The 10,533-nt window shown below is 48.6% G+C and overlaps 1 protein-coding gene across 1 annotated transcript in view; it reads right to left on the reverse strand.

The window, feature by feature from the left end:
- Positions 1–8,950, reverse strand: part of ARHGEF10L (Rho guanine nucleotide exchange factor 10 like) — a 191,940-nt gene extending 182,990 nt beyond the window's left edge. Inside the window, exon 1 of the mRNA XM_034753125.1 lies at positions 8,932–8,950. The gene's annotated coding sequence lies outside the window, so the exon portion shown is untranslated. The remainder of the gene's footprint in view (positions 1–8,931) is intronic.
- Between the last annotated feature and the right edge of the window lie 1,583 nt (positions 8,951–10,533).

Here is a 10,533-nt window from a genome sequence, read left to right on the forward strand (position 1 = left end):
CCCGCTCCGCCGGCCCGGCACCGCATGTCCGATTTTCCCGGACATGTCCGGCTTTTTGGGATTTCCCCCCGGACGGGGATTTGGAGCCCAAAAAGCCGGACATGTCTGGGAAAATCCGGACATATGGTAACCCTAACTTAGCGCCACCTGCCACCGATGGCTGGCCCGCTGCATTCGTGTCACCAAGGCCACAGTCAGGAGGCACTGAACCGGCACAGGTGTAACCGAGCCCGTATTATCGGCCAGGAGGCCAGAGTTGGAAGGGAGCCAGCTGGACTCACCCATCCCAGCACCAGTGTGCAAAGCAGATGGAGCAGACTGTCAGCCGGCGTCAATCGATGTAGCTACACTGAAATCAACGGAGCAATGACAATTTATGCCAACTGACATTTTTTCCCTTGTAAACAGCACAACTGAAATCCTCAGAGAGAGACCAATCAACTGGTTACTTTTTTTTTACAAAGCTATTTTGCGAGTGCACCCATGCGTGAGCCCTTCCGTGCCTCAGTTTCCCCTCCTGTATAACGGGGCACATTCCACCGTTGGAAAGCACTTGGAGAGCTGTGGCTGAAGCGTGCGATACTGCTGCTGAGTATTCGGATGACTGACTGCTCAGAAGTGAATGTTTACGGTTTTGAATGAAGTGCTTTGGAAATAGCAGCTGTATGCATTCCCGCTTCGCCTCTACTGGCTTTCGCTGAGCCAGCCCCAGGGCAGTGTGTGACAAGCCACTTGAAGACACATTAGGAAGCAGTACAGCTGGTCAAACAGTGTGGACAGGAAACCTCAAGCCAGCCCTATTCAGCACTGCTGCTAATGCTGTTCAGACCACGTCGCCCACCCTTCTTGAGGCGTAAGATCTCGGCTGGAATTGCCGGCACTGGTGCGGCTGCAGTTTGTAGACACAGTTTACGCTAGTGCGGCGGGATTTGCACGGGTATAGCTTCCCCGCTGTTTGAAACCAAGAGAAACTGCCCCAGTGCAAATTGCGACGTGTTTGTGTCTGCATTAGAGGTCTGCCCAACTGGTGCAACACCCCTGGTGACTGCAATCCCAGTGTAGACACGGCCATATTGTCCCGTAGCACAGCTGTTCCACGGTCCTTGTATTTCCCTCGGAGGCAATGGATAATCCCATCCCAGCCTGGATTTCTGCTCTCATTTCCACCTCCATCTCTCCCTCCCATGCCCAACAGCAAGGCTGCCCCCAACGCTCTCTCTCCTCTTCCTCACTGTGACGTTGCACCACAGAATGCTTTATGGAAATACGCGTATGGATGTAAATATGACATAACTGGAATATGTTTTATGCTAAATATGCCATGTAACATATCTCTGCAAAGATATGTTCCCTGCATCCAAAGAAGTGAGGTTTTTACTCACGAAAGCTTATGCCCAAATAAATCTGTAAGTCTTTAAGGTGCCACCAGACTCCTTGTTGTTTCTGCAAAGATTATGATCTACTGGCTATATTCATCCTATTTGTATGCATGTCTCATTTTTGTATTAGAAGTTATGAATATTGGCTGTGTACTTGTTTGATTTTAAGTAGCCTCAGTGAAGCATTTGGTCAGCTTCTTGAGAAAAGAGTATTCTCAGTAAGTGGCCAATCAAGAAACGCTTAAGCGGACAATGAACTTTACCAGACTCCAAAGAGAAACTGCTGAGCTCCAGTTCATTTGCAAATTTGACACCATCAGATCAGGATTAAACAAAGACTGTGAATGGCTAGCCAACTACAGAAGCAGTTTCTCCTCCCTTGGTGTTCACACCTCAACTGCTAGCAGAGCACCTCACCCTCCCTGATTGAACTAACCTCATTATCTCCACACTGATTTATACCTGCCTCTGGAGATTTCCATTACTTGCATCTGAAAAAGTGAGGTTCTTACCCACGAAAGCTTACGCTCTCAATACTTCTGTTAGTCTCAAAGGTGCCATAGGACCCTCTGTTGCTTTTTAATAAACTTTGAGAGACACCAATCCACATCTGAGCTTTCCTGGGAGTGTGGTGTCGGCCTGTAGAGAACTGAGTCATGCATGGACATGTGACTTGCCCATGTGACTCCCAAACTCCATCTTGTAGCTGGATGCTTCATAGATAGGAGAAGGGGTTTCCACCTACAAGCGAAAGTCTATTTAAGCCCCTGGAAACCCCTCCATTTTGTCTTCAGCTGGCTCAAGACATAGCCTCTCCACCCCAAAGAGACACCTGAAAGAATCTGGAACAAAGGACAGGGATGTGAGTGATTGCTGGACCCAGACTAGAAGGGGGCTAGTCTGTCAAAGAAGTTTATTGAACATCTCTGAGAGTGAGATTTACCAGCATTTTAGTTTCCTACTGTATTAGGCATAGACTTGCGTGTTTTATTTTATTTTGTTTTGTTTGGTAATTTACTTTGTTCTGACAGGTTTCAGAGTAACAGCCGTGTTAGTCTGTATCCGCAAAAAGAAGAACAGGAGTACTTGTGGCACCTTAGAGACTAACAAATTTAAATTCATGAGGTTGATGGATTAATTTGTTAGTCTCTAAGGTGCCACAAGTACTCCTGTTCTTCTTTTTACTTTGTTCTGTCTGTCAGTAATTGGAACCACTTAAATCCTACTTTTTGTATTTAATAAAAATCACTTTTTATTTATTAATTAACCCAGAGTATGTATTAATACCTGTGGGGGGCAAACAGCTGTGCATATCTCTCTATCAGTGTTATAGAGGGTGAACAATTTATTAGTTTACCCTGTATAAGCCTCATACAGGGTAAAACGGATTTATTTGGGGGTTGGACCCCATTGGGAGTGGGTATCTGAATGATAGAGACAGGAACACTTCTTAAGCTGTTTTCAGTTAAGCCTGCAGCTTGTGGGGGACGTGGTTCAGAGTTGGATCTGTGTTTGCAGCCGGCAAACATGTCTGGCTCAGACAAGGCACTGAAGTCCCAAGCTGCCAGGGAATATGGGCTCAGAAGTAGTCTAGGCACATCAGGTGGCAGTCCCAAGGGGGTTTCTGTGACCCAACCCGTCACACCCACCATCCCTCACAGTCCCCAGACCCACCCATCTCTGATCTGCTGTCCCATGGCTACCTTGTCATGGTAACGCGTGAGCTCAGGCTTGTCAGCTGAAGCCAGAGTTCTGGGGGCCCAGCATTGGGGACGGGGTAGAAGATGCCAGGAAGAGCCGGTACGGGCTGGTACAGCGTACCGGTAAAAAGTGGCCACCGGTCCCGTCCCGTACGCAGATGACTGAAGTGCTGCCGCGCAGGGCCGGCTCCAGGCACCAGCCGACCAAGCACGTGCTTGGGGCGGCACCTTGTAAGGGGCGGCCAATCTTGGGGTGGCAGGGGGCGCTCGGGTTTTTTGTTGTTGTTTTTGTTTCGGCCGGGCGGCGCTCGGGGGGGGGGGGGGGTTGTTTTTGCGGGGGGGGGGTGGGCTGGGGGGGGGGGCGTTTCAGCGGAACTTGGGTGGGTTTTTTTTGGTTCGGCGGGGCGGCGCTCGAGGGTTTTTTGTTGTTGTTGTTGTTTCAGCGGGGTGGCGATGGGGGGGTGTTTCAGCGGGGCGACGCTCTTTTATTTTTGCTTGGGGCAGCAAAAAAGTTAGAGCACTTTAACGTCGCTGCCCCTTTTGCGCCCCCCGTTGGTGGCCCTGCCGGGTCCCTGCCCCTTCCCCCCCCCTGCCCCCATATGAGCTTTTTAAATCGCGGCTGGGATGCTGACCCCCCTCCAGCCCCGCCCCTGCCAGGGGCCGGCTCGTACCGGTAAATCATCCATGTTACTTTCACTCCTGCCGGGAAGATTTGCAGCTGTTTTTTATTTGTTTTTTTTGGCTTAACTTCTTATTTTGTCCTTGGCGTGTCCGCCTTTGCTTTAGGATTGTCGATCTGCCATTGGGTGAAAGTTGGCACCTCGTGACTCCTCCACTCCCTTCTTGACCATCTGGCCTAGCTGGCTGGCTGTCCTTTCTCAGTTAATTACCAGACATTCTTTACTCACACCAAACAGTAAGTAAGGCAATTACAGCCATAAAACTTTTATTCTTCTAAGAACAAATGTTAACACAATCAGCAAAAAATAAACTCAGAACAATTTCTTTCTAATTCAAGGCTACAATTTCTTCTTACTAACTCAAAGCTAGCAAAATGGAGTATAAGGCAAAAAAAGCAAAAGGGAGTACAATTTTACTTGAGACCATTTTTTCCCATTAGGCTTTTGGCCTACACTATGTCTCGCCTTCCCCCAGAGGTTCCGAGCGTGTCACCAACATGAAAGGATTTATCCTGAGAATGCCCCTCCAAGAGAAGGCAGGACAATTATCCCCAGTTCACAGACGGGGAACTCAGGCCCAGAGAGATTAAATGACTTGCCCAAGGTCACATAAAGAGACAGTGGCTAAGTCATAAGTAGAACCCAGATCAGCAAAGTCCTAGTTCAGTGCCTTAACCACAAGACCATCCTAGCTCATTTATGGGCTCTTTCGGGGTTAAGGTGTATATGTTTAAACCATGCTTCTGCTAAGCACTTCACCCACCCTGTTATTTCTGTCTCCCCCACTGTCCCCCCGACCCACCCACACCCACCTGTCACGTTGTGTCTTCTAGACTGTTATGTCTTTGGGGCAGAGCCTGTCCTTTCCTGTGTGTTTGCACAGCGCCAAGCTCAGTGGGGCCTGACCTGGCTGGCCTCTAGGCACCACCCCACGCTATTAAAGCGGGGCACCTACCATACTGGTCGTTAACTCTGTATATTGTATCAATATCCAAGGCCCCTAAGGACATGCCTTGTCACTGTGCTTTACCCCAGTCGCCATCACATAAAACTGCATGGTCAGCAGCAGGGACAGAACTCACATCCTCCTGCTCCCAACGGACCCCATCACTTAAGCCAAAGGAGAATCCCCATGATCTTTTAGAAGTATAGTGGCTATGATACATAGCTAAACTGTCCCGATTCCCTCCAGCAGGAGGCCGTGGTGCAAAGCCACGTTACTTCATTAGACTGTTTTCATGCGCTAAGAACACGTGCACAACGGAGAGACGCACGCACACTCACTGATGGGCTATAGCCAGTAAGGTTTTTGCTCGGTTCTGTGGACCTCGTTTAATAAGTGCTTGTTCAGAAGGGTTCTGCGGGGCTTTCCTTGCCAGTCACATCTCTGTCCATAACCAGAGGCTGCTGGAAATTACCCTGCTGTGCAGTTGCGATCCCACACAGCGCTAGCTTCTGACCAGTCACACCCAGCGTTCTGCCTGTCAGACCTCTGTCATAAGAAGGTAATTCATGATGCCACCTCCGCCCAGCTTGGCTTATAGAAAAAACACTTCGTCAATTATTTCCTAACGAACCAGATAAACCAGACAGGCAGCCCCAGCTAAATCTAAGGGCCCTTGGGAATGGGATCATATTATAGCAACACCCTAGCAAGATCCACATATTTAAAAAAAAAAAAACAACCACCACCACCAAAGGAGCGTCCATCAAATTAGCACCGCATGATTACCTTCTGGGTGCTCTACCCACAAAAGGACCAATGCCTTGGGGATATGTCATCTGCCTGAGTTGTTAGACTGTCTCTTGCTCTTACCTTCCAGTGCCCCAAACCTGCAATCAGATCCACACAGGCAAACCCTAAAGCCCCCGTGACATCCCACCGGAGGCAACAGATGGCCACACATGTGTACGGTTCTAGCCACACGGATCCAACTGCACGAATGGGGCTGGTAGTGCTTCAGTATTGTCCCACCTTTGTGGTGTTGCCAGCTCTTGTGATTTCATTGCAAGTCTCATGTTGTTTGCTGTTTTTACTACAGCTCTAGCTCCTGGAGCCAGGTGACAGCAAGAAAGAAAAGGGACATTTCTAGATTTTGTGGCTGCAGAGAAAAGCTTGAAAATGTGACACACACACACCCCACCCAAAGGCTCAAAAGCCACAAAGCAAAAACAAACAAACAACCCAATATTATTATTATTATTTGAATCTCCTCATTATTTTTAAGACAATTTCATAATTTGGGGGCCTTGCCTTGTGATTTCTGGTTATTTCAAAGCTTTTCTCTGCAACCAGGAGGGCTGGAAACTTACTTCTTTTTTAATGAAATACAAGAATTTTGCCTAATCACATGACTCCAGCTGCTGGGGCTTTATTAATAAATAACAACCCCTAGCTCTTCTATAGCACTTGTCATCTGTAGATCTCCAAGTGCTTTACAGAAGGTGGTCAGAATCTTTATCCCCATTTTACAGATTGGGAAACTGAGGCACAGCCAGGGGAAAAGCAACTTGCCTACGGTCACCCAGCAGCGGATCCAGGAATAGAACCCAGACCTCCTACGACCCCATCCAAAGTGCTAGCCACTAGTACACACTACCTCCTGAACAGCAAACATGACAAGACTCACAATAAAATCACAAGGGCTGATATCATGGGAATGTGCATATAAGAGACAGACAGTCTGGAACTTTTTTTTTTTTTATTATTTTAATTTTTTTTTACCATTTTCTTCACTGATTTTCTTTTATTCACATAACTCAATCAAACTCTGCCAGGGATTTAAATGACAAAGCTGTTATACTCTCTTCATATTAACAGCATCTACCTCCCCAAGGAAACCTTAGCCAGCCTGACTAACTGCAGAATGGGGTCAAATCACAACCACTCTCCCAGCACTTGATACCAGTAACTCCCAGTGGCTTGAGTAGGAACCAGTCAGACCCTGCAGAGAGACACAGCTGGGCCTTTGTACTTGATTTTGTTTCCTTTGCTCATTCTGAGAAGGAGGAACATTGAGGATTCCACAGTGAGCCACAACTCCGAGTGACTCGGGGGAAATGTTACAAGTGTTTAACGCAGCAGCAAAGGGCTAAGCCTGGGACCAGAGCACAAAGGATTCAAGCTAAAGGGCTGATCCCTGGAGAAAAAGTCTGAGCACAGCCCGGGCCACTCTTCCTTCTCTCATTGTCTCCCAGGCTTGCATTTCCGTGGAGAGGAATCTTTCCTCCTGCGTTCTGGTTCTGGTTTTGTTTCCTTGGGCCAGCAACACAGGATGAGTAAGGAGGAGAGCGGGTGTCTGCGTTCATCCACTCAAAGAGAACACACAATCCACGAGTCAGGTCTTGTCACGTTGCACCGTTGCAAGTAAATGTCGTGAACTCAGTACCACCCTGCTTTACTCAGCTTCAGAGTGACTTCTATCAACGGAGCACAGGTCGATTCCTTAATGCACTTGAACCAGTCTAAGAGTGACCACTCGGGAGAGTGGCAGCCAGTGCTTAATTTGTAATGAAAGACATGCTAGGGTTCAAGCAATTTTTTTACATTCATAACTGAGGCAACAAGCCCAAATGTGCCAGGGCTATGAACTGCCAAGCCCAGAGGTGCCGAGGCTATGAACTGCTGGTGATGGGTTCAGTCAGAGAGACCCCCTAGGGACTGTCACCTGACATGCTGAATTTACCTCTGAGCCCATTTTCCCTGCTAGGTTGGGACTCCAGAACCCTGCCTTGCTGAGCCAGACATGCTAGCCTGCTGCAACACAGACCCAGGTCTGGTGCACGCCCCCAAAGCTGCAGGTTTTAACCAAAAACTGCTCAGCAGGTCACCTACCTCCAGCACCCAGACATCCAGTTCCCAATGGGATCCAAACCCCAAATAAATCAGTTTTACTCTGTATAAAGCTTATACAGGGCAGACTCATAAATTGTGCCCCCTCTATAGCACTGTTAGAGAGATATGCACAGCTGTTTGCTCCTCCAGGTATTAATCACTTCCTCTGGGTTAATTAATAAACAAAAGTGATTTTATTAAGTATAACAAGTATAGTTTAAGTGGTTCCAAGTAATAACAGACAGAACAAAGTAAAATAAAACAAAACACGCAAGTCTAAGCCTAATACGTTAAGAAACTGATACAGGTAATATCTCACCCTCAGAGATGTTCCAATAAGCTTCTTTCACAGACTAGACTCCTTCCTAGTCTGGGCCCAATCCTTTCCCCAGTACAATCCTTGTTAGTTCCAGCAGACATCTTATGAGAAAACCCCTGCTTTCCACCTGACTGCAACCCCCTTTGTTCTGTTCCTCCTCCTTTTATAGCTTTCGCACAAGGCAGGAATCTTTTATCTCTCTGGGTCCCCACCCCTCCTTCTAAATGGAAAGGTACCAGATTTAAGATGGATTCCAGTACCCTGTGACATGGTCACATGTCCTGAGAGATCCCAGCCATCGTTCTTCCAGGGCTGGCCCACACGCACCCAGGAAGATTTGCAAGTAAACAGAGCCATCTACAACCACTTGTCCTAGTCAATGGGAGCCATCAAGATTCTAAACCACCATTAATGGCCCACACTTTGCATACTTACAATAGGACCTCAGAGTAATACTTCATATTCCTAGTTTCAGATACAAGAATGATACATTCATACAAACAGGATGAATGCACTCCGTAGTTTATAAGCTTCAGGTATAGCTTATCCCCCTTTCTACATGGGAAGAGCAGTGAGGACTAGAGGATAGCGCACTAGACTGGAGACCTGGGTTCTATTCCAGCTCTGCTACTGACCTGCTGAATGACCTTGGGCAAGTCACTTCCCCGCTCTGTGCCACAGTTTTCCCAATCTGTAAAATGGAAGTAGGGATCCTGACCTCCTTGTAAAGCACTTTGGCATGCGCTGATGAAAAGCGCTATAGGAAGGGTAGGCACTATTATTTTACTGATATAACTGCGTCCATATAGGGCAGTTGGACCCCGTCTAGTCAAAGCGATACAATTTCCTAAAAAAAAAAACTTCCCACAGGAGGTTCCCTCGCTCTGATCCTTTGATACACCAGCCAAACCACCTCAAACCAGATTTCATCAAGCTCCTCTCGACCACACAACGTGCTCAGCCAAGCGCAGTGCCACGGATCCGCTCTGCCTGGGAAGGCAGACAGTAAAAAGCTTACTTGGTTCCTTTCAAATCCTCCGCTTGCCCTTCGAAGAAGCGAGCCCTCTGGTACTGCAGCCGAAGCTGACTTCACTCCTGTGTACGATACTGGTTTGGTTTCTCTGAGGTCTCGTCTCTTCCTCCCAGCTCTGGCAGTTCAGGGACGCAGCGGAGTCTGGAAGTGAGACAGACACTTGCAGGAGGAGCAGAGAATCTACAGATATGGGCATTACCTGTCTCCGGAGTGACTACTACTGGCTCAGCACGGGCTGGGCTCTCTGAGTCAGCCAGTGACTTAGGGCTAGGAAAGACCTGGGAATTAAAGCTGCCCTGGCACGACCTAACGGATGCCTAGAGGCAGAGATCCTTCCTCCTTCACTGCCAGCTGCAGAACCCAAGTCAGGATTAGAATGCACCAAGGGCTAACGTCTGCCTTCGGTGTCTGTTACCAGCAAGGAAGGCTGTTTGCGGAGGACAATGAACCTGGGTCCCCTTCATCAAGGGCCCCTGGAGAGGCCTCCCTCACGCGTACACACTAATAATTAAAACCACTGTAGCAGCTTTGAACTGCGCATTGCCCGGTGCAAGAGGTGAGTGCTAGCTATAGGGGTCAAAGAAGGCCAACGTTCTTAAAAGTACCAGTGATTTTGGATTAGGGTGACCAGAAGGTGTCCCGATATTTAGGAGTTTTTCCCACGTCCCGACCGATGTTTGTCCTGATATTTCGCACTGCCGGTTTTTTCATGTGTCCCAATATTTTCTTCCTCTCATCTGATCACCCTATTTTGGATACCTCAGTGTTTGGGAGCAGCAGGGAGCTCTTCCCTCCCCCTCCACAGACACACAGACACCCCCCAACGGGGACAAATCTAGCCCACTGCCTAGACAAGCTAACGCAGGCCCTGATTCTCCAATGAGATTTGAATGGGCAGCATCTGGGACCTGGGCCGATGAGAAGGGGGGGAAGCTGGTACAAATTACCAGGGCCTGGCGGTCTGGAAGGGGGCCCGGCTTCCCCGGCTTTCCCCCCCTCTCGTCAGCCTTGTTTAGCCGGTCCGCCCTTGCTGTGGGGCCCGAAAAATTTTTTTCACGGGGTCCTGAACCTGCTCTCGGTGGCCCTGCCTGGGACCTATGCAGAGACCTATTGGAGTCAATTGGACTCAACATGCACAGAGCCCATTGCGGGACTGGGTCCTTCCACACTTATTTTGGAAGAACTTGCTTTAAATGACCTCTTCTGCCTTTCCTCTTGAAGGACGTTGGAGCAGTAGCTTTAAACAGGGCCATGCGGTCCAAAGGGTAGAGCAATGGGGAAACTGAGGCTATGTCTACACTGGAGAGCTTACAGTGGTGCAGCTGTACCGATGAAGCTACGCCGCTGTAAGATCTCTCCCATCTGTACCAAGAGACAGCTCTCCCGTCAACATAATTAATCCACCCCCAGTGAGCAGTGGTAGCTACGCCTGTGGGAAAAGCTCTCGCCAACATAGCACTGCGCACACGAGTGCTTATGTCAGTATAACTTATGTCGCTCGGGGGTGGAATATTCACACCCCTGAGCAACGTAAGTGGTAGTGTAGACATAGCCTGTGGCACAGGCAGGGAAAATGACTGGCTTACA

The sequence above is a fragment of the Trachemys scripta genome, chromosome 19 (assembly GCF_013100865.1).
Source record: "Trachemys scripta elegans isolate TJP31775 chromosome 19, CAS_Tse_1.0, whole genome shotgun sequence".
NCBI classification, from domain to species: Eukaryota; Metazoa; Chordata; order Testudines; family Emydidae; genus Trachemys; species Trachemys scripta.